General features: G+C 36.6%; 1 long non-coding RNA gene across 1 annotated transcript; it reads right to left on the bottom strand.

The window, feature by feature from the left end:
* LOC145259596 (uncharacterized) lies at nucleotides 1–23,305 on the bottom strand. Its single transcript, XR_013864170.1, has 2 exons — nucleotides 23,111–23,305; nucleotides 1–497 (listed from the first exon to the last, which is right to left on the bottom strand). It is a non-coding gene; the product is annotated as an uncharacterized LOC145259596 (long non-coding RNA).
* Nucleotides 23,306–26,164: the final 2,859 nt, after the last annotated feature.

Raw genomic sequence — 26,164 nt, 5'->3', positions numbered from 1 at the left:
TTAAAGTTTATTTATTTATTTATTTTACTTTTATGGACAATTTAATCGACGTGAACATTTCTCTATCCGTCAGAACGGAGTTTAATAGATAATGTGAGAAAAAAAGAAAAAAAAAGAAAACAATTGGGATAAAATTATAGCGGAAGTGACAAATTAAAAAGAAAAAAATAGAACGAAAAGCAAAAGAAAAGGGGAAAAGAATAAAAAAGAAAAAGAGAAAAGAAAAAAAAGAACAAATATTTAGAAAAGGACGCAGACATTGTGACCTCATAGCCTTGAGTCACAGGGGAGGCTTTGTAGATACTTTTATAGCGAAGAGTTCTTTTTTCGGTGCGAGGGTGCTGGCCTCACGCTCAACCTTCCCAGAAGATACACACAGAGCCTTGCCTTCCCAAATGGTCCCCCATCTTATACTGGCCAGGCTGAACGTTGCTTAATTTCGGTGATGTTGCGAGGACCGGTGTGTCAATATGAGTGTGCCGTACAGACATCATGACCTACAAACCGAAAAATATGTGTTAAGCAGAACATTTAGACACGCATATATATATATATATATATATATATATATATATATATAACGTCAAGGGTGTGGGTTTCATATAGAAACGTCGATTCAATTTGAATAAAATAAAATACTAGGGGAGATAGGGGAAGCTCCATGTTTTGATAAGCTTCTGCGCTTAACCTTTACTCCTGACCTGAAATGGAACACGTACATCAAGTCAGTTGCCAAGGTCGCTGGAAAAATGGTAGGATCCTTCAACCGCTCCAGAAGATATCTCACTGCTGATACAATTCACTATCTATATAAAAGCCAAGTACGTCCAATGATGGAGTACTGCTGCCACATCTTGGCAGGAGCTGCTAAAAACAGTTTATCCTGCCTTGACAGAATACTAAATATTCTTCGTGGTTTAGTAGGGGATGCCCTTTTCTCTTCCCTGCAACCTCTCTCCCACAGGAGACACGCTGCGAGCCTGCCTTTGTTTTATCGTTACTTCCATGGCAAGTGCTCGTCTGAGCTCCAATCTCTGATCCCCCTTCGCCAATCTTTCACAATAAACACCCGTCTAGCTGAAACCACTGTCAAAACTTTCCCCACTCTTTATCTGTGCCAAAACCAAAACGTAGATTCCATGAACAAAGCTTCTTTCTTAGAAGTGCACGCCTGTGGAACTCTGTTCTGTTTGCCTGTTTCCCACCTGACTACAACCTGGATGTCTTCAAGTCCAACACAAACAAATTCCTGATGAACCGCCCCGTTAAGTAAGACACTTTATCAAATCTCCAATACTAACGTACTGTACACGCAATAACCCTTATCCCCGAATGGCTTCCGGGCCTTGATAAGTGGTGATTACCTTTAAAAAAAATATATGACTCAAGTGCGCCTGAAAGCCAAATCAGAACCTAATATGAGAAAATAATATGCAAATATTTTTTATTTACTTTGTCTGGCTCAAAAACTGCACTAGTACTAAAATATTAATTTGAATAAATTTCCACATTGCAGGATAGCATATCAAAACTCAAAATATAATGCTTATAATTTATACAAGTTAGAAAAGCATTTGATCGAAGACATGAAAATTGTTAAACAAAATGTTTTTATATATATATATTATTCCTTATTGGAATATTTATTTTTGAGATGAGCATTGTATGTTAATTTTATTTTATTTCGGACTATTAGTCTCATCTTATCTTTTTATTGGTGCACAACGTTTCGGCCAACTTCCTCTGGCCTTCGTCAGGTGGTAACCGCGACGGATAGGAACTTCGAATCTCCTAACTGCATTCTCAGCAATCACTGCCATCCATAGTTGTTGTCGTCTCACCAAGATCAAAGAATCCAACCTTGATCGCCCTTCGGGGCCCGTGGCGCAGTTGATAGAGACGTTGAATCTCTACGGTTCCAGATGAACATTGTCTGAAGATAGCGGTTTCAATCCCACCCAGAGCGTGCCAGAGGTAATTGGTCAAAAATGTGGTGAGACGACAACAACTACGGATGACAGTGATTGCTGAGAATGCAGTTAGGAGATTCAAAGTTCCTATCCGTCGCGGTTACCACCTGATGAAGGCCAGAGGAAGTTGGCCGAAACGTTGTGCACCAATAAAAAGATAAGATGAGACTAATAGTCCGAAATAAAATAAAATTAACAAAATGTTTTTACTATAGGCTTTAAAAATAAAGGTACAAGATTCAATTTGAAATTCATTTATCTTCAAAGTTCACTTTTATACATTTTATAAAGTAAGGTATTAAATTTTTATACCTTACTTTGTAAAATTAAATAAAATATAATCTTAAAAAGATAAGATACAAGTTAGAAAGACATTTCATCCAAGGAATGAAAATTGTTAAACAAAAAGTTTTTACTATAGGCTTTAAAAATAAAGGTACAAGATTCAATTTGAAATTCATTTATCTTCAAAGTGCACTTTTATAAATTTTACAAAGTAAAGTATAAAAATTTAATTTAAATTGAATAAAAAAAATTACCTTGGATTTATTTCATGTAATGTACATTCTGTTGCACTTTTTAAAAAATATCATTGAAAATTTTATATCCATATCATTAATTGCTAGATGAAAGATAATGTTTTTAAAGTAAGGTATAAAAATTTAATACGTTACTTTGTAAAATGTATAAAAGTGCACTTTGAAGATAAATAAATTTCAAATTGAATCTTGTACCTTTATTTTTAAAGCCTGTAGTAAAAACCCCCTCTTTGTATTATTACAGGTCTAAATATTCTCTCTGTTTCAGTTTGTATTTAACAAAAACTTTAAAATAACTTTTTTAGATTAAATTTTTTTTAACTTCTTTCAGAATAGAAAATCTTTAAAATTTAATAAGGAACATATTTCGTATAGGTTTCATTAACAAATATTCAGTACATAACGAGAAAAATAGAGATGAAAATTTCAAAAGGAGTGTATAATAGTCAATAGTAGTCCTCGCCAGCGAAAGTCTTTGTTAATGTTATTCTATTATTATTATTATTTAAAACATTTTATGTCCTGCTCTTTCGCGCGAAGACTAATTTTTACAGGTTTTAAAAGGGTCATATGAGCTAAAGGGTTAAGAAAACAACTTTACGTTTCGTTGAAAATTCAACTCATTTCGAGTTTTTACTCAACTTCAACTTACATTCAAGAGCACGTGTTCTTAAAGTATGCCAATTAAACTTTTAAAATTATATAGCCCCCCCCCCCCCAAAAAAAAAAAAAAAACTAAATAAAAAATAAAGAAAGAATGTTGCATAGTTTTAAAAAGCGGGAGGGGGGCAAAAATGAAAGTAAAATTTTCCAGGCAACGCCTGCTCAATATACTAAGTATATCAAAACGCAACCGGGCAACGCCGCGTATTCCTGCTAGTATAGCAATGATTTCAAAAGATAAAAAAAAAAAAAAAAGAAATGACTTGCGTATCATCAACTAGAATCGAAACCGTTTGAGCTATCGACCAGTCTAAATTTCCAAACAAATTCAAATAAATGTTGGTTCACGTAAGAACACCCAACGAACCCAAACTATTAATAAGTTTGCATGGATTTCTTTTCACCAGGCCTTCAGTGATAATGAACGCCAGGTCTTTCAAGTGTGAGGATTCAGAACTTTGCTACATTCGTGTTGGAATGTCTTCCTAATTAGAGTTTGCCTGACAATGAAGGGAGAAAAATAAATGGCTATCAAAGTGACTGAGCCTGTCCCCGGGTCAATATTTGGAAACAGGGGAAAAATACAAACAAAACAAACTATTCTTTCTTACATTTTTCAATGTTTTAGTTTTGATTCGTCTCTGCAGTTGATGTAAATTAATGCGAAGATATTTTTACAGTCGAATCTGAATAAAAGGTATCACAGTGCACATAGAACTTGAATCCCCACTGGGGAGGACTTTAATGCCTATTAGAGAGATCTTGAATGCCTACAGGGGAGAATTTAAATGCCTATTGGAGAGATCGTGAATGCCTACGGGAGAGAACTTGAATGCTTATGGGAGAGAACTAGAATGTTTTTGAGAGAGAACTTGAATTCTTACGAGAAAGAACTTGAATGCCTACTGAAGAGAACTTGCATGCTTACGGGAGAGAACTTGAACGCTTACGGGAGAGAACTTGAATGCCTACTGGAGAGAACTTGAATGCTTACGGGAGAGAACTTGAATGCCTACTGGAGAGAACTTGCATGCTAACTAGAGAGAATTTGAATGCCTACTGGACACTATCTTCGAGTGTCTAAGGTGTCTCTGTACAGGAGTTTGTCAGGACATTCTGGCATGAGAATACTTTTTCTGTAAGTAAACTTTGACTAAATATTTAAAATCACATAGTATTCACAGGCCAAACAATATCTTGGTACAGTAAAACCTCGGGATGCGGTACTAAAAATTAGTAACAAAATACAGTACAGTATATAGTACACATGTATATAATAAAAACACATTATAAATAACACCGCAAGGCGGGGCAAATATCATAACCAGTAGCTAGAAAAACATCATATTCCACACCAGAACCTGAAAAAAAAAAAGTATCCTAACCCTAACCCGTATCCCGGGGTTCTACTATATTATTAACCAACACTGGATTTAGGAGGAATGGTGATGTTACCTTAAGTAATAGCATGAAGCTGGATACACCACCAGACTAAATGAATTCTTGTTCTGGAATCCAGTAAGACCAAGAAACCACAAGGGATATATCCTATAACACATTAAAATGGTCACTTGGAGCGAGGAAAATTATGTTCTCAACTTCTATAATAACTCAGTGTTTGAGAGATAAAGAACTTTAATGGAACATTCGAATATATATGTTTTTCATATAGAGTTCAAATGTTACCCCCAGGCAGAGGGGTGGGCTTGATTTCTGAAAACTCTGACTGAAGGAAATAAAGCAAATAGGTGCACGCACACAAACAGACACTTGCACACACACACACACACACACACACACACACACACACACACACACACACACACACACACACACACACACACACACACACACACACACACACACACATATATATTATTCCTTAATTGGAATTCATTTTTGAGATGAACATTATATATATTAATTTATTTTTATTTCGGACTATTATTCTCATCTTTATTAGTTGTTGTTTTTGATCTTTTATTGGTTTTGTTTATTCACAACGGTCTGGCCTTCGTCAGGTGGTAACCTAGGCATTCAATGCAGTTAGGAGATTTGAAGTTCCTATCCGTCGCGGTTATCACCTGACGAAGGCCAGAGGAATAGTTGGCCGAAACGTTGTGAATAAACAAAAACCAATAAAAGATAAAAAAACAACAACTAATAAAGATGAGAATAATAGTCCGAAATAAAAATTAGAAACTTGCACGTATATAAATCTTTAAAAAAAATGACAAAAAAACTTACATGTCATAATATGACATGTGATTTTATGCCTCTAAAAGACATATCATTCATGTTTTTCGGACTACGAGAGGCGTGCAATAAGTAATGCCCCTGACCCACTTCCCATAGCAGTAGAGCAACGAAACTTGGCACAGTTATTAGTCTTTCTCTATATAAGAACCACCCAGAGTTATGCATTTCTCCCATCGTTTGACGCAGCTCTGGAGACCGTTTTTGTAGAACACCTCAGGTTGGTCCTCTAACCACGACGTGACTTCAGAAATTAAGGCTGCATCATCTAAGAAACACTTTCCTTTCAAAAATAACTTCATGGCTGGGAAGAGGTGAAAGCCAGAGGATGCAAGGTCAGGAGAGTAGGGAGGATGGGGAAGGATTTCATAACCACACGCCCGTGCTTCTGATCTGGCGACATGCGAGTTGTGGACTGAAGCGTTGTACTACAGGAGGAGGGTACCTTTGCTAATCTTGCCTCTCCCCTTTAATTTTGATAGCTTCCCTTAATTTCCTCAAAAGTGAAGCATAATGGGAACATAAATTCAACCTCGAGCACTCGACACGTTCTCGCTTCTGGAATGGTGTGAGCAACCTGGGAATCCATCTGGCAGACACCTTATGCATATGCAAATGGTCATGAATGATAGTTTCCACAGACCCTGTATTAATCATGACATCTTGGGCTATTTGGCGAATAGTAATGCGCCGATCTTCCAAAATGGCAGACTCAACTTGACGGACAAATGCCTCATCAATGGCAGAAGGGGGGTGGCGACCAGGTCTCGGAGCTGTTTCCACAGATTCCAGCTATGTTTGAATTCACGATGCCAGCGTTTTACAAGGTCATATGATGGGGCATTATCACCATAAGTTTCTTTCATTTTATCAAAAGTCTTCTGTGGTGTGCGTCCTTTCAAATACAAAAACCGGATCACTGCTCGATATTCAACAGGCTCCATTTCACACCTGACTCAGTTCAAACACCTGTAAAACAGAAACCACAATTAGTTCAGAGCTGTAATTTGCCACATGACCCGTAGAGATATAAATCATTGTACATGAAAAATTTTAGCTAGATCAGACAACTGGAAGTGGGCCAGGGGCATTACTTATTGCACGCCCCTCGTACTGTTCTCATCTGGTGCTACCAGATCAGGCTGTCTGAAGATATTGGCTTCTTGAGACGAAATGCACCTAAGATTGATGCTTTTTGTTTTTCTACTTCCTTTTGCAAAACTTAATTATGTTCTGCAAAACTAAAACCAAAACCAAAAACAACCCTAACCTTTTTCCCTCCTTTTCCTTCATCTCGTTTCCCCATTCTCGTTCTAACTCCACCTGACTGGTTTCCTAACTTAAAATGTACCAAACATTAATACTGAGACTCTTTTCTTTCTCCCATTGCAAAACTTATTCATGTTCTGCAGGGCAGGGAACAAAAACGATAAAATCCATTATAAAACAACCAAACCAAAAAACTACAAACTAGCGATTGAAGATACAAAGAGTTTGAAGAATAAAAACCTTCTAAAAATAACTGGATGCAACATGAATACTATTTCCAAAATAACTGGATTCAGCATTAAATAACCTGAAAGGGTTGATATGCCGTAAAATAACTGTTGTGTCTGTATCAATAACAACACGAACGCAGAAAGTAAAGGTAAAACAAATATATTAAGACGAAAATATAATACATATTTACAAAGGTGCAGTTGTACTGCAGTTGGAAGATTGTCCGACAGAGGGCGTGTTAAAGTCTTTCATGGAGCAACCGGGACATGCGTCTTGCCTATCCGGCGTTCGAACACAGCTCCCCGGTCTTGCTGACTTGGTACCTTTATCTATATCTTGTTCACCCACGTATGGTAATTAGTGGGCGTCTCCACAACAATTACCAAATCAAACCAAACCAAATCTTCAGTGTCATTTCCACAACGTTTCGGTCGATGTAACCTCCAACTTTCTTCAGGTGATTCTTGTCGAACTCGGAACACGTCTGCAGAACTCGGGAATCTCGAACGGAACTGTTTATTTAATCCATGGAGGTACCATACTTTCGTTACGTCAGCAATTTGCAATTGTATTCTTAGTATCGCCTACACTGAGAATTGAACCTTCAACTGTGGGGCTTGTAGTCACTTTATGAATTGCATCAACTCTGTCATATATATGTTTTTTTTTTTTAGAGGCGGTTAACTTTAAATTGACAACTCTAGTTTATTTAATTGCAGATTTGACACTTGTCGATTATTTTGAGATCAGTTTGGTGTGACAATTTTTTTTTTTACTTCAGAGTTACCACTTATCAGAGCCGGATGGCCACTCGAGGATAAGAGTTAATGAATGTAAGGTGTTAGTGGAGTTATCGTTAATGGTGTAAATTTTGGTAGAATTTGATCATTTACTGGGGGATTGCTCTGCAAGAATTTGTTTACATTGAATTTGAAGGCTATCGTGTTATATTAAACCGGGAAGCAGGATAGTGGAACTGTGCTCTACAGGCGGGCAGTTTTGGGAAAGAAGCTTTGTTCATGGAATCTGCGTTTCGATTTAGGCACAGATAGAGAGTAGGGAAAATCGTTTATAGTGGTTGTAGTTAGTCGAGTGTTTTCGTGAAAGTTTTGCAAGGGGGGCAAATGTCTCTTATGCGGGAAAAAGGTTGCACGGAAGAGAAAAGCCATTCATCATGAAGAGATTGACACTCGAACGGCGTTTACAAATTGTGCAAATTTATTTCGAAAATTATTTTTGAAACATTTGATGAACGAATAATTTCACGAAATCGAGCGCTTCACTTGGCCACATTGTCCGTGCGATTTTATCTTAAAATTTAAATTTAAATTTAGATTAAAATTTTAAAATTTAAGATTATTTTTCTTTGGAGATATGTAAAGCCCTATGTCTACGCACGCGCGCGCACACACACACACACACACACACGCACACGCACACGCACACGCACACGCACACACACGTGTATATTTCGGCGTATAAGGCGACCGGGCCTTGACAAGTGGTGACCACCTTGTAAAAAAAAAAAAAAAAAAACCCCTCAAAACCCCGTACCTTATGAAATGGTTTTTAAAGATGATTTTTTTAACTTTAAGGGTTGTCTTATACGCTGAAATATACGGTATATTAAGAAGATTGGATTTAAATTCTGTAAACATAATGTATGACACGATTATTTTTCGACAGGAATACAAATCAAAAATTTAAAAATTCTTTCTTATTCCATAGAGTTTCATTCAAAGAATCATATCCCCAGAGGAAACTTCGTTAGCAAAATAATATTCATAGGCAATCTATAAATTTTGCTGGTTGGCGCATAAATTGAAAAGTAAAAATTATGAACGGAATCATATTTGCATAAAAGCTGATAAAATGTAGAAAGGCATAGGTTAAAAGAATGTGTACAGAAAGTTGCGTCATGGGAAGAAGTCCAGAGTAACACGTAGGGAAGAAAGAAGTCCAAGCTCGATGACAGAAAGTTAAAAGAAGATGCATATAAAATAGTTCAAAAGAAATTGAAATCCAAATGGCTGGAGTGTAACATCCAGTGCAAAGATGCACACACTTTCTGAGTAAATTTGTCAATTATGGTCAATAACAGGGAAGTATATGTATGTAGCGAGCTATAGTACGCCCTGAAGTGTGAGTAATTTTCAAAAACGGTAGAGGGAGCCCGCCTTTTTTTCCATGTCTTCAATGTATTTGTTCCAATTGATGTTGCCTGAGAATGTCAATCGGAAGAGTTTGAACAGTGAGCTCGCATTAATTACAATTTATTTATTTTTTTTTACATTTATTTAAACGCATTCTATTTTTCATCAAGAAAAAAACATGAATTCTCTTTTTTCATTTAACTGACAACGTATTCTTTGTTGATAAACACAGCCTTTTCACCAATACGCCTATTGCTCGTAATTTCCATTTCAAATGAAACAAGCAATAATAATAAAAAAAAAATTGGGCTTCGTTTAAATAAAAACACATACATTAAGTTTCTGACAGTAAAATTAATGCCGAATATGTAGTAATAAAGAAAGAACTCTTCAATCTCCTTTTTTAGTTTGTGGAAAATGAATTATTTCCCTTTGTGTATTTTATCGTAGGTAGCTATTATTCTCGCAGCAAACCGATTCTTATGTACGGCTCTTGCCCAATGTTTTGCAACATTATAAAATGCGGTTAAGTAATCAAGTGTTAACTATTCTACACTTGTCCTAATGAATTATTAACTGTGCTGCACTTCTAACTAACAATTTCTGAGATTAAATCCAACACACTGTTTCCAAAAACTCACTACTCCAAAACTCAACACTTTTCTGTCAAAACTCGCAACTCCAAAAACTCGACAAACAACTGTCAAAACTCACTGCTCCAAAAACTCAACACGTTTTTGCCAAAACTCGCAACTCCAAAACTTGATACTGAGTTGTCAAAACCTGCTACTCCAACATCCAAAATCTAAATCAAGTGGAAACCAGGCTTTTTATTTAAATTGGAAGCATCTCATTTGCATATGAGGTGACAAGATTGCAAACATATAAAGAGAAACATCAGCCATTGCTTTCTTTTTTTTTTATTTGCCCCATACACTACAGGCTGCACAAAACAGGTTTGTACCAGATTTTAAGACATTTAATCCGAGTATCAATAGCAAGCCACACTTACGTTGGCTCTACCATATCAAAATGATAATAAAAACAATTTTCAAGTAAAAACACATTTACATTTTTCTAAATTTATAATTACTCTGAAAAAAAAATCACCTATCATCTACCGGTTAAAAACAGTAATCGAATCAATACCAAAAAAAAAACAAAAAAAAAAAAACGAACAAACTAGCACTGAAGAATACAGGAAGACACATTAAGTGTTAAATTTATACAAATCTAATTTTCTTTTACTTGAAAATAGATTTAATTATCATTTTCATATGACAGACGAAAATAATCGTTACTCGGATTCTTTTTATCTGAATTATTTTGGAGAGAGACGGAAAAGCAGAACACTCCTTTGTTTGTCTGTGACGACAATAAAGAGTGCAATATGGTCCAACATTAGAAGAATGACTAAACTAATTTAAGTAATTATATTGCGAAATCAGTTGATAGTTTCCCAGACAGCTTAAGAAGCTAGTGGCGAATATTGGCGCCGATATTGGACTCTAAATAAAACTCTGAGGAGAAATCACTCTCACAAATAAAACAAAGTGTGTTTTGAACATTAAAGCACTGTTAATAGTTCTCATTCTCCTCCCTCCCTACATAATACTAAACAAAGCTTCCATGAGCAAAGTTTCTTTTCTAGAACTTCCTGTTAGTGGAACGCAATGCCGTGGAGCTGCTTTTCAGTGGACTGATGGGTGACCTTTTGGAAGTTCTAGGTACTGTATATGCTCTCCGCTTAATCTCAGCATGTTTTCCAGACAGTGTTGGGCGTCTCCTTGCTACTGAATCCAAGCAGTGTTGATTCAAGAGAGGTTTGAATGGAGATTGCGCAACTCTTGCCTCACAATTACACGTGCAACTATCCTTACAGAGGTGTCAATTGCATCTTGAAACTGAAAGGAGGCATCAATCGAACGACTAAAATTGTTTAAAATGTTGGAATGAAATGTTTGCCTTCTATTCTAGACTATCCTCTTCAGTCTGAGTGGACCTGTGAGTAATAGCAACAACGAAGATATGACTCCCTAGTACAAGGGTAACCGAGGGGGCAGTTTAATGTTATAACCATGGCACATTCTATTTACTCCATAGATGGAACCCTGCCAGGTACTACCATACCGATAAAAGTATCCCCTCCAAATCCGGTCCTCACCATCGAATGTGTTACAAACATACACGTGTGTGTTCATTACACAGGCTGTGCTCGTCCCACTCGTTGTGCCATCCAAAGTTGTTGTCCGCTAATAAAGTCCAGTTTTTAAACAAATAGCAGGTGCTTATTTGATCGGTACTTGTTTTCTTAGGTTGAATGTCAGATTTGCAGGATGAGATCTTTTTATCATGTCTAACAAAGCCTCATTCTATATTTCGCAAAATAGAAGTACATGTGTTGCCAGGGTAAACAATTAGAGAAAGAGATATGCAATGTACAATGCACAAGTAAATATGACTTGTCTTGTTGTCGATGCTACAGCAAGAAGAGTATTCTTGGCATCCGAGAACGTCTAAGAAAGTTTCATTCTATATTTCACACATGTGCAGAATGAGTCGTTCTTAACGTATTATGGACACAAGAGTTACGTCCCTTTATCAGAAAACTACCTCGGATAGTTTTATGATAAAGATTCAAATCTGTGTCTATTTTTGTTCTCATTGGCAATTACATTTTTGAGGGTACAAAAAGAGGGAGGGGGGAGTAGTGGCGGCCGCTATAAATAAAATCATCCTCTCTATAAAAATACTTTTCCTGCACGGAAGGGACTCTCCAATGGAGAGTCCAAAAAAAAAAAAAAATTTTGATAAGTTAAAATTAGGCTGGCACAAAAAAAAAAAGGACAACATGGCATCCATCTTTGTTGGAAATTAAAAGCCGTAAAGAAAATTAATATGAAAGAAAAATGCATTTAAAACTACTTAAAAACACAGACAAAAATTGATACAGGTAACTGTTATTGGTTGCAGTAACATTTATTTGCTGTATATTTGATTTTTGAGCACTTTTTACAAATCTCTATGGATTGTAAAACAAACCTCATTGTGCTAGCCTGTTCTAGTCTCACACAAAACACGCGTTCACATCTCAAGCTACTTTCTTGTTATACACATACGCGCACACAAATATACGCGTGCACGTACACACACGTACATATATTCACGTTCACGTACATACACCCACATTCACGTGCATACCCACACACTAACGTACACACATGTACGCACACATATGCACATACGTACGCACACATGGGCAACGTCACTTCCCTTTAAAGGAAATTCACACATGCGCAAAAGACCACCGGAAACAACTAAAAAAGCAAGAGACCTGAGCTGTTTCATTCTTTTCGATTCGGCACCCGAGCTGAGCGGTCGACGGACCAACTGCTCCCTTTCGGGGCGTGCGCCGCGCGCTACACATCCCCTGCTACTATGTGTGGGACAAGAGCCAACAGACAGTACATACACCTTACACGCTTCTTTCTCCATAGCCTGGATTGGCTTTCTCTCTCTCTCTCTCTCTCTCTCTCTCTCTCTCTCTCTACAACAATAGACTTTCCTTCTCACCAGTTAACAGCGAGAGACACACGCCAAACTAAACACGTGCTGTACCCTTTTCTTTAATTTGTTTCTTCATGAAATAAATTCTAGTTCGTTTATTTCAATAAACGCGTTGTTCGTTCCTTCCTCAAAGCAAATCATTTTTCCTTTCTCAGTTCATCCACCCGTCCTCTACATTATATTTTGTTTTGAAACGTTGAATTTTATCTGGAGAAGGCTTTGAAAAAAATTAAAAAGCCTTGAAAAGTCCTTGAAAATGGACACTGAAAATCTGCACGAACCCTGACGAATAAAATTGTCGTGGAGACATTATTAAAAGAAACATACCTTTTCCTTTTTTTTTTTTTGGATCAGTTGCGACAGCTCCTCATGTTGTCACGCTGTCGAAATTCCTTCTCCGAAAGAAAACACCAATACACGAAGTATAGTTTCCTATACACAAGTCTTTTATTTCGTCTGGATTCCTTTCGGAGTTGAGCACGCTGATAGTTGTCTATATTTCACTAAACTTTACCACTGATCGCTTCCACCGGCATCCAGGGACCATTATTCGTCCGATCTCTAACCCAGTCTAGCTAACTGTCCTTTTTTCTCTATATTGACCAACTGACTAACGAGTCATATTGCAATAACAATCATTCTTTTGTTAGTTCCTGACGTCATCACTAAACCACATTTATTGTTTATGTTCTGATAACGTTTATCCTAACGTTTGCTTATGTTAACATTGCAAATTTATCGTAAAATATTTAACATAAATATTTTATTAGTCTAAAATACCTGATCCGTTTCGATAACATTATTCTTGTTATCCAAACATTTTTCAATTCACAAAAATTCCTTTTGCTATTTACTGACAATCGCTCAAGATCATGCTACTCGTCATTTTCTGGGAACTAACAATATAACAAAAGCAATTCTCATCCCCTCCACTACCCCCCCCCCAAAAAAAAATTTATCGTTTCAAAACAATTAACAGGAGTTTATTTTTCTTTGGATATTATTTTTGTTATTTTTTTTTTTTTTTTTTAGGTCGAATAACAAACTTTCAAAATGAATTTTTTGGGACTAAGCCAGAATATAAATCTAACCTATAGAGCTCATCTCGCTAGGAAAGAAAACTGACTCAACTGACTGCCTCACTCCTGGAAAGCCGGCTCTAACTTCCTCCCTTCTTATGACTAAAAATCTTAGACGCTAGCCTTTGTTAGTGGTCGCCATTCGACCACCAAGAAGTGATATCTTGAGATATCTAGATTACGGCTACATAGTGTCCATTCAAATGGGGCTTATCTGCCGTTAAACTCGGGTATTACTTTCCTCAAGTGGGTTGCTCTCAGCTTGAAACCCATTTTATTAAAAAAAAATATCATTTGGATGGCCGGACTCCAACCAGAAATATTTTCAATTCACTGTGCTCTCCGGGCATCTATCACCTGCAAAGTCTGCTATCTGCATACACTAATGAAATAATGGGAGCAAGTCCGAAGTGACATGTTGCGATGAAAAGAGAAAAGTTTTCTTATTTGGCAGGTGAGCTGATTGGGTTTCGATCCCGTTTTTCGAAGCTCCATCTCTCTATACTTTTTAGGCGATTACGAGTTAACACAATGAAAAAATAAAATAAAAAACAACAACGATAGCACGAACAAAAATTGAAGCAATTAAATTGGGATTTAGTGTGGGGGATCAATGTCGTATATAAATTTAACGTAAAATAAACCACCAATTCCGAACCATACTAATACACTGTTAACAAAATTTCTGTTTATCACTAACCCTAAGACCGAGTAGTTACCAGTTGAGGTTAGTGTTAGGATCAGTTTAGAAGAAGAGATAGAAAGTGTTCCTTAGGTTTACTTTCGCTTACTTTGTCCTTTGGTCCTCACATTCCATGAGCGATGTTTCTGAGAAAGGGGTGAGAATTGCTGTTGTCTGGATCGGAATATATCCACATAACAATTATCGTTGTCTAGTTTTTCATATTGAAGTAGTTTTTTTTTTAGTTTCTTAAATCGAGTGGCTTCATGATTAGTTTTAAGCGATTTCCATAAAAGACCACAACAAATGCTTACAAAAATAATTTAATGCCTGAAAATCATTTTTTGGAATGTTCGAAAATTAATTTAATGAGACGAAAGAATGAAAAAAAAAAAAAAACCCTCATCTCATTGGAGTAGGTGAAATGCAACTATATCACTGCAAATGGGAAATGATGGTGGTTAAATGGTTAGCGAAACGGACGGCAATCGGGAGGTGCCAAATTCAAATCTAGTTCGTTTCACAGAAACAGTTTCACTTTAAAATATAATTCATGTCGTCAATAATAATTTCTATTTAATAAAAATAAAATCAATTTAATTTTTAAAGCATAAATGTCATAAACTTTGTATATATTTTTGAAATTGATTAAGAAATATTTTTAATAGTTAAAATTGATTAAAATATTTTTAATAGTTAAAACTGATTCATATTATTTGTTAATTATTTAATAACTTTCTTTTTCTGCTTTGAAATAAACCGGGTAATTTAAAACATTTATTCATTTTGCATTATTCGGGCCACTATTCTCATATTGATTGACGTGACCGTGGCTCAGTGGTAAATAACACGAACTAACAAACCTGGATGTGCCAAGTTCGAATTCATTTCGTTCCACAGAAACACTTTCACTTAGTGATGTTGGAAACCTCCACGTGGTCCCTCCCGTAAATCAATATCCGATGTATTTCTAGAAAAAATTTTAACTAGAAATATATCGAGGAAACCAGTGCCAACAGCAGAATCATCTGATTCATGAGCATTGAATGGATGAATCACTGCAAATTCACGGTTTTATTATTTACGTACAACTAAATTAAGCACGACAAAATGCACGGCTATTTGCTGCTGATAATTCCCTGCTCAAGCAAATTCGCCTTGTCCCTCAAACCAGCTTCTTCCAGCAATCGTACCGTTTGTCGTGCCTTATTTACTCGCACTTGAATTTAAAGTGGGAAAGAGTTAGTGTTGTACAGGTGACAGACAACACCGGGAAAATATCGGATATATCGCATACACGCAATATCGGATCCAGGCAAAATCAGATGTAAATCAGATTGCTGGTGATGACGTCAACCCTACACTCTGATCAAATAAAAATATTTAACTCTGGATTGGAATTACTCAAAGTAGGAAGTATAATACAATAGAAGAATAATGTACAAAATCAGTGGACAGTAATTCCAAACAACGGTATTTTAATTATAAAAACATAAACAAAGACAGTCAGATCGACAGAGAAGAGAGGGAGAGAGAGCGAGAGCGAGAGAGAGAGAGAGAGAGAGAGAGAGAGAGAGAGAGAGAGAGAGAGAGAGAGAGAGAGAGAGAGCGAGAGAGAAGAGCCGACACACTTCTGCTGTCGGCCGACAGAGAAGAGAGAGATCGATATATATATATATATATATATATATATATATATATATATATATATATATATATATATATAGAGAGAGAGAGAGAGAGAGAGAGAGAGAGAGAGAGTGAAGAGCCGACACACTTCTGCCGCCGCCCGACTATCCAACTACCCCCCCACCTCCATACCAACCCAACTCTCTCTTGTCACACTTCATTGTAAAGTAAATAAAACTTTATTAATTTGACAAGTGCTTGTTTGATTATAAAACCTCGGCTATTCAGTCTGTATAATAAACTATAGGCACGCATTTGTTAAAGTTGGACCATAAATTATATAGACAACAATATAACATTAGTATCGGGTACAACATTGATTTAACATCGGTAAGAGGAGACAATACAAAACGGAGAATAACCGAAACGAAATTTCTCAAGCCAAGAAAGTTTAATAACACCCAAATAAATACACATTGGTCTTTATTATAGAGTAGAGGATATGAAGCCATCTTAGATATAAAATCAGATGTTCCTATTGTTAATTGTTATTAGAAAAAGAAGTCACAAATACGAATCAAACATGTTTTATATAAAAAAACAAAACAAAAAAATAAATATTTAATCACGGAAACCAGAGGAAATAAAATACAAAACAAAATGGCGTTTCGAATGTAACGGAAGTTGAAAAAAAACAAACAAACAAACAAACAAACAAACAAAAAAATAAAACCAAACAAACAAAAAAAAAAACAAACAAACAAACAAAGAAACAAAATGGCCGAAAATAAAATGGAGCCATATTTGTTAAAAATTCAAACGAAGCCATAATTTTACAGTTGGACAATTTTCGCGTGAAATTAGCAAAAATAAACATTCAAGATTGATTCGAATGTCACTGCATCGATTAGAACGTATAACAACAAAAAAATCGATCAATGTTTATTTAAAAAAAAAATTCTTTTTATTTTCAAATTATCGTAAGTAGCGTTCCTCTGTCGATTCTTTTCGTTGCGAAACGAATGATGTTCAACGCTTTTCTCGCCGTTTATAGATTTATTTCTCCGCTGCTTCAGAGCGTGTTATATCTAGATGCGTGAAAGATCCATCGAAAACAGTGCAACCAAAAGAAGTGAAGTAGTGTTACAAAAATAAGTTCTCTTTTTAAAATGTGTCTACGTATGTCTATAAGAAGCTTTTTCGGTCAGCCAGTCACGCTTAAGCTTGGAATAACCTTTTCTATCGCTCATCACCATCAGCGATGGGTGTTAGGTAGCCGGTCATAAAACCTAATACAGTTTAGAACATTTTTGAAATTTCTTTTTCTCTGTAGCCTGCGGTATATTGCTTATCCTATGCAGTTCTAGGAAGTCCACCGTCCCAAGCTTTGCCTCCTCGCTTTAAGAATTGGGTAGTTTAATGCTAATCATCTAAGCCGCAGTAGCCGCACCTACCGTGGAATACCGAGAGGACTGCATAGGCATTTTTTTGCAGGCCAGATTGCTCTTCTTCTAGTGCACTGGCTCTCCAATCCTACTTTCCAACTCTTGTGTCTCATTTTCCCGCCATGGGAGGGAAATAAATACATTCATGGTTTGTGATATACGGCGTAGTTTTATTGTAGAAGTAATTATATATAATCTCACATTAAAAAAGTAATTATATATAATCTCACATTAAAAAAGTAATTATATATAATCTCATATTAAAAAAGTAATTATATATAATCTCACATTAAAAAAGTAATTATATATAATCTCACATTAAAAAAGTAATTATATATAATCTCACATTAAAAAAGTAATTATATATAATCTCACATTAAAAAAGTAATTATATATAATCTCACATTAAAAAAGTTAACATTAATTTGCTCGCTAGGTTGGATAACATCGTCCTAGCAAATCTAGTCTAAAATTCTACTTGTAGCCGTGGTTTTTGTAATTAAACAAACACATGCCAAATCAACAAAGTTTTATTTATTTCACAGTGAAGTATGACAAGAGAGGATTGGGTCGGTAGGAGTAGGTTGGTCGGTCGGATGACGGCAGAAGTGTGTCGGCTCTCCTTTCTCATACTTTCTCTTCTCTGTTTGACTGATTGTGTCTTTGTTTATATTTTTATATTTAAAATTCCGTTAGTTGGAATTACTGTTCATTTATTTTGACATTTTTCTTCTATTGTATTATGCAAAAGAAATCTAAAAAAAGAATTTCTAATCAAGATGTGCCGGTAACGGTGACAAGGATCGGTCAATATACGGGAATCGTTCTAAAAGTAAAGCATCCTATTATTTTGACTAAAAAAGTTGGAGAGTTACGAAGACGGGAGTAGTACCATTAAAACGAGCGACCTTATCTGCTCCAGGATTTTTGCATAGTAACTACCACTCTCAATGCACTTCTGCTAAGAATTCAATGACGCATCTCTGCTTCTGACGCACGTCCATGGCAATGGTTGCTTTTTTAGAATCTAACACCGTCAACATCTGTAACAGATGAAAGTTTCAGGCCATGAATGCATAAGTTCAGTCATTATAACAACTGTAATTTACAATGCCCTCCGACCCATTCAGGTGAAATAAAAAAATAGGAGGCATTGCTTTTGGGACATCACTCGTATTTTAGAGTTAGTTTTAGGAGTGGTGATAAGTTTTGCGACAGTTGGGGACAGTTTACGAACAGTCTTGGGTTTGTAATGGTTGTTACATGATAAGGGCTGTTCCCTTTTCATGTAAGTATAAAAATAGAGAGATTTAGTTAAAATGAAAATGAAATAGAATAGACGAAATTCGAACCTCGTAATTTAGGTTTAGAAATAGATTACGAGAGAGAATTAGAAAATGGAATGTAAAAACAAACCATTGTTTAGCTTAGAGATAAAATAGTTTTAAGAAAAGGAATGCAACTATAGGATAATTTAATAAACATGTTTTTAACATATTGGAAATATAGGTTACTGGAAATATAGGTTAAAATTCCTTTTGTAAACAAAGGAAAAAGTTTTGGACACGCATTTCCAGAACACGTGGAAGAAGACACATGTTTTAACATGTGTATGACGTCATGGAAAATGGGAAGTTCTCGATATAGTTAGAAACTTTAGAGTTAAGCAGAGAGAGTCTGAGGACGACAGACGACAGTCTGGAGTCGAGAGATGGACAGTCGAACGTCTGGAAGCGAGACGGTCACCTTTGAAACATAGAATGTAAAACTTTGAATTCCTGACTAAGAAAACCACCGACCAGATCCATGGAAATAAACGCGTCATGTGTTTTTATAAACATCGTCTTTGTGTTGTAATTCTACCAAAAGGTAAAGTGAAATTGTCATTATATATCTTATATATCCTGTGCTTTAAAATGTCTTCACATACAGTCTCTACATCTCATATCTACAATGTGAATACTAAGACTGTCTCAACACTGTCTCCTCACTACACTTCTAAGTATGAACAATTTATATATATGAATCTCTTCATAACACGAACACAGAACGCAACATCTCTCTTAATAAGGCTCTCTGAGACTGTAAGACACACTTTTAATAATAAATATAACAACGAACAATAACAATAGCAACAATAACAATAATAATAACAATAATAATAATAATAATAATAATAATAATAATAATAATAATAATAATAATAATAATGAAAACCTATATAACAATGGTTAACAACGGTTAGAGTTTAGGACAGTTGCGAGTTTGGCATAGTTTAAGGCAGGTTGTGGCTTGGACCAGATTGAGAGAGATTTAGAGTATCTAGACATCATCCGCCAACAGAGGCCTCAACAGAAGATATGAATGTGGACCTTGGTTGAGGTGTAACACACACACACACACACACACACACACACACACACACACACACACACACACACACACACACACACACACACACACACACACACGCGCGCACACACACACACACACACACACACACACACACACACACACACACAGCGCGATTAATATTTACAAAAATTGTTGGCGTTTGCGTTTATTGTGCTTTATTTTATTTTATTTTTTATACTTGGGAACCCATGCACGCCTCCTACCTTTAGTAGCCGCCAATGTGAGAAACGACGACACGGACAGAAGAGAAATCGAAGGAGAGAAAGCCCAGGAAAACAACTTTGCGGTCGGCGTTTGTTGACGCGCATTTCAAATTCAGATACTAATCTCCCAACCATCTTTAACCCCCGTTTTACAATTATTTATCCAACACTTTTGTTCGTATTAGTTAACATTTTAAAGAAATTTCTGCACAATTAATAATTATCAAATATCTACGTATTATACATGAAAATAATTCTGAAACTTATCTATATGAAAATGGATTATATATACTGATTTATTGTATCAATTTGGAAATATTCTTCGTCAACTTTCTTCCACTGTAGAGTTCACCCAACTGATTCTTCTTTCGGTTTCTCCAGACCCCCATTTCATAGCTAAATTTATGCCTTTCAGAACAACGTCTAATTCGGCCACGTTAACATGATTATCGTCATTCTTTTTGCTCAACCATGCTGCATCTTCCGCCACTAAACCGCCAATCTCCTGACCACGCCTGTCGCAATATTGCTTGCATCCCACCACACCACTCCTATTTCTGTTTCAGGTATGCATCAAGCTCCACTAACAGGGCCATTTTTTTCATCAGCTAGAATCTCCTGTATCACTTGGATAATTTTGTCATTAACTCTACTCCCCCCAGTCTACCCTGTTTGCTCTTTCTTTAATTTTAAACTGCATACTAGTCACAACCATTTAGCAACTGGATAGGGTCCCAACAATTTGGCACAGATCAAAAATAACTCCCGTTTACTCATTTCTCCTAATATTTCTAGGATATCGTTGCATCGTCTGAATATCAGCCCTCCCATCTTTCTTTTAATTCGCTTAATGCCCAGTGCTACTCCACCGCCCAGAGATTCTGGCGATTTTGCTATCATGCCAAATCCTTTCAAATGCTCCATAACTTCTTTTGTTGATGTCTTTTTTTTACATCCGCCATTATGCCATCGATGTATGAATCGGTGACTTCTTTTGTTTTGATTCCTTTCTTCAAAACCGTTTTTAAAACAGCTGCTATAATCTTTGGCGCAGCATTCATTCCAAATTTCAACCGTGTTAGACAATGCGTTTTCTTTATAGCAGACCAGCTAATACTGCCATAGTTTCTTCGCTACATGTTGCTGCAAGTAGGCTGGCTTAAGGTCCACAGTTCCTTCCATCAACCGTCTCCACTTCCTCATCTTTTCATCACGCACATCTATTATATTTTTCCCTGTATGACACTCCACAAAACGGTTCAATTGACAGAAGTCTAACACTGGCCTGACTTTCTCTTTTGTGGCCGGCAACACTGCCGTCAATGGTAACGCATATTTTCCTTCTTCCTTCGATGGTAAAAGAATACCTTCTGTTATCCACTTTTCAACCTCCTCAAACTCACAGGTTTTCTCACTTTCAATCGAAATTTTTATAATATGTCACTCTATTCCGTAACATGGGATGCACTCCCTCCCATTTTCATTTTACTGCTCATTTCTCTCCATCGAAATTTGCCTCAAAGTCATCCTCAATTTTACAGAAATTCGACTGATGGACAGCTACGTCACAATGTACATCTCAAAACTTTACCTTAGCTACACCTCCCATCTCATTGATTGCACTCATATGAACTGGAATAGATACATTGAGAGCATTACCCAGACTACTTCGAAGAAGGTGGGCTCTCTCTACCATGCTAGAAAGTAACTTACGCATGAAAGTATCCTGTACCTCTAGAAAGCTACCATTTGCCTATGTATGGAATACTGTTGTCATATTTGGGCTGGTGTATCTTCTACAGGGTTCAAAAGAGAGTTGCCTACCTGATAGGTCCTGAACTGTCAACTAGGTTTTAGCCTTTGTCTCATCGACGAAATGTTGCATCCCTCTGTCTGTTCTACAAGTATTTTAATGGTGAATGATATGACGAACTACAAATATTGATTCCCCCTCGATGTAAATACCCACGACAAACCTGACACGCAGCTAAATCCTACACCTACACAGTAGAGATCCCTACGTGTAAGAAAGCCTTCTACTCCAATATTTTCTTCCCCAGAACTGCTAGACTTTGGAACTCCGTTCCGGGATTCTGCTTTCCCAACTGTACTGACATGCAGAAGTTCAAGTGTAATGTGAACAGACATCTTGCTGCTCATCTTCCCTTCATAATACCCCTGCAACTTATGTCCCCGATAGTAGCCCCCTACTTCAAAGTGGCACTGTGCCTTGTTTGGGGTGAACATTGAATAATTAAAAAAAATTATGATGTCAATCCCGTTAATAATGTCGACCGCAAATATCGCCCCCACTTTTACTTGTACTCAATGTACTTTGATCCCTGCTTGCCGGGCTCCTTTATATTTTATGTTCTTTCCACCAACCTCTTTCACGGTGCCGCTCCTGTTGTGTAGCAGGGGTTTCATTTTTAAAGATGACGGGAGTTTATATTGGGGCACATATGTAACAGGGTACATATTACACGAATAACAATATGATAAGGGACACATTTATACATATTACCTCACGACGACGACTGACAATTCTTGGAGTTCATATTAATGCGGACTGGGGTCCTGAATATGACCTTAAACTATATCCAGTGGTGAGGCCCAGCTTGCGGGCTTTGGGGAGTGTGGAGCCACCCTTTAATTGCCATTGCTCCCGGGTCCACTCTGACCCGGAGTGGTAGTACCTGTTAGGGTCCCAAGTATGGGTTAAATAGAAACTGACTTGAAAACAACAAATATATTCTATTAAAAATTTTTTTCTTCAAAATCTTTGAATTCGACATTAAATAACCTGAAAAGGGTTGATACGCCGTAAAAAAACAAACAAAAAAAACAACCAACCAAATAATGCGGACTGGGAGATATATGCAACAACATTTCTTATACACATATAGAGAGGAGGAGATACTTCACTTATGATGATGGCGGGGAGGACACATAATTCTTGGAAGAGGTTACACAAGAGTTCGTTACAAGATGATGATAAAACACAGTTACCTTTTTTGTTGTGATGAATGCCGACACGAGACAAACAGTTACAAATTATTAATGGTGATTGCTTTATTCATCTGATCGACCCGTCGATGACGTCAGGAATTCAGCTTGTATCTGCATGCTCTAATGTTTTACTTTTCGTCTCCAAGGGGCTCCCACTCCAACTGACTATCTCTCAGGAACTGTCGACTCTCAACTCTCGACTGATCAACTGACAACTGACTCAGTAACAACTCCGAACTCTCAGTTTCCTATATTGAGAAAATCTCCTCTGTTTATGACGTCAGAAGTGTGTTTACTAAACGTGATTAATTTTCACGTGACTTTACATATGTTTGTCCAACACACTTTTGGCAAACAAAAGAATCCTCAATTCTAATCTAACCTATTTTTAAACAATATAATTTTAATTTGCGTTGCCCATTCTTTTAACTGACATATTTAATATCTAGATTTCTAAGAATGGACAATCGACTCTTTTTCCGATATAAACAATATTTAACTATTTCTAATAGAATTTACAGAAGACTGAATTTTTAACATTCCATTCTCTATTATCTTTAGCACCTGCTTACAAGGTTTCGATTCTAGGCTTATCCTAATATTATTTTCACTTATCTAGTATTTTCTTACTTACTTGATAAGGGACAGCCCTTTTCATGTAACGCTTCTACTGCATCCACTCATAAGTTTAGAATTGACAAAAGTCGTGGTGCATCGACAAGTGTAGTCATTACCAGATTGTTCATCACTACTTCTGGAAGAGGTTAGTATTACGCCTTTATTCTTTGCCGGGATAGTTACTAGCGATATAAACAATATTTAACTATTTCTAATAGAATTTACAGTTACTAGCGCAGAACCCCCCTCCCCCAAACTTGCCCGTTTCCCTGACTCTTTTTTTTTTTCACATAGGAGTCACCACTTATCAAGGCCCTGAGACCACTCGAGGATAAGGGTCATTGAGTGTACAGTAAGCAATGGTATGATATCGTAGTAGTCGTTATTAATGGAAATTTGGTAGATTGAATTACTTAAGGGGGCGGTTCTCCGAGAACAATATCATGCAATGTGGCCAAACACAATTGTAGCACGTTACTCTACGTATCTCCTTACAATCTTTTATAAAGTGCGGTCTTCGACATCTGAACACTGAATGCTGGTTGATACCTTATTTCTCTGTGTATTGCTTTCTGCACTCTCTATAACTGTTCCAGGCTCTCGAATACTTTTGCTGACTAAAAGCTATGCAGTCGTTGTTAGTTTTCTGATATCCATTCTCTATACATAAAGTAAATATTGTAGTGTTATTTTGTTTGTTTTACATAGAAGTCCCCACTTATCAAGGCCCGGAGGCCACTCGAGGATAAGGGTTATAGAGTATACAGTAATCAATGGGATACTATTGTAGTAATCGTTAGTGATGGACATTTGGTAAATTAGATGACTTAAGAGGGCGGCTCGTCAAGAATTTGTTAATGTTGGACTTGAAGACGACCAAGTTGTAGTCAGCTGGTAATCGTTAGTATTGGAGATTTGATAGAATGTCTTACTTAAAGGGCGGTTTATCAGGAATTTGTTTATATTTGACTTGAAGACATCCAAGTTGTAGCCAGCTGGGAAACATATAAACGGAAGAGAGTTCCACAGGCTTGCAGTTCTAAGAAAGAAACTTTGTTCATGGAATCTACGTTTGGATTTAGGCACATATAAAGAGTGGGGAAAATTATTGACAGTGGTTTCAGCTAGACGGGCTTTTTTCGTGAAAGATTGGCGGAGGGGACCAGAGATTGGAGCTCAGACGAGCACTTACCATGGAAATAACGGTAAAACAAAGATAGGCTCGAAACATCTCTCCCATGGGAAAGGCGTTGCAGGGAAGAGAAAAGGGCATCCCCCACGAAGCTACGAAGTCTATTTTGAACTACGGATACATTGTCTTCCGTAATGAAAGCAAGTTTGGCTGTATGATTCAACGTTATCCTTATGGTTCTTTGGTAAATGCCGTCACTAGTACTATTTCTATCTGTTCCGCATCTAATTGGCCTTCTTGCTCATTTCAAGTTAGAGAGCCAGTGCATCTCAATAGAGAAAGAAAGTAATAAAACTTTCAAGGTCTTTTAGATCCACGCAACCGCATCACATTCTCCATAAAAAGGTGGCATCACACCATTTCCCAATCTCAGAAGTCCTGATTCCATGATCTCTTGGTGCCGAAATAGCTTGTTAACTGTTCTACACGTGCTTCGATGAATGGTTACTTATGCTGATTAAGAGCTGTGCTGTTGAAATTAGTTTGCTAATATCCATTCTCTCTACATAAAGTAAATATTGTAGTGTTACGGATACATTGTCTTCTGTATGGAAGCAAGTTTGGCTGTATGATCCAGCGTTATCCCTTATGTATCCTGCGAGTCCAGCCTATCTCCTGATTGTATTGGTGTAAACATCAACCGTTTCTCCTGCCCAGTGGAATCGTTTTAGCTTTTTATAATGCTTCAAAAGGTCATTTGGTGAATGCCGTCACTAATATAATTTCTATCTGTTCCGTTCTTTTTCATTTCTATCTGTTAATTGACCTTCTTTGCTCATTTCAAGAGAAAGAGATAGAAAGAGAAAAAGAGTAGAGCAATGAGTTTGGACAGCCGCTGCTTTCTCTATGGTGGAGGGGGTTGGATACTTTATGCCTATACAATAATGTTATGAAAAAGAATAAAACTAGAAAGAGATTTTTAAAACCAATTTCATTTAATAATATTTCTTTATAAATAATACTAGCAGGGGTGCCCGGCGTTGCTCGGGTGTTTGGAGGTGTATGCTGTGCAAAAAAAGCAAAAAAAACAAAAAAAATGGTTAATTTTTTAAAACTTTGACCCCTATTATGACCCCTTAAAATTTATAGTTTCGGGCTCAAATCACTTTATTAAGTTAGATCCAGGTTCAAGGAACCTATATCTAAAATTTTAAGTGTCTAGACCCAAAATTGTCGGAGGAGTTTGGTAGAGTTCTTAAAGGTCAAATCGTTGAAATTTGACTCCTTAACAGCCAAATTTCTGG

Source organism: Euprymna scolopes, chromosome 35 (assembly GCF_053919585.1).
Source record: "Euprymna scolopes isolate OS-2025 chromosome 35, ASM5391958v1, whole genome shotgun sequence".
Taxonomy (NCBI): domain Eukaryota; kingdom Metazoa; phylum Mollusca; class Cephalopoda; order Sepiida; family Sepiolidae; genus Euprymna; species Euprymna scolopes.
Note: the sequence above shows the minus strand (reverse complement) of the source record. Positions and strands in the feature narration are given on the sequence as shown.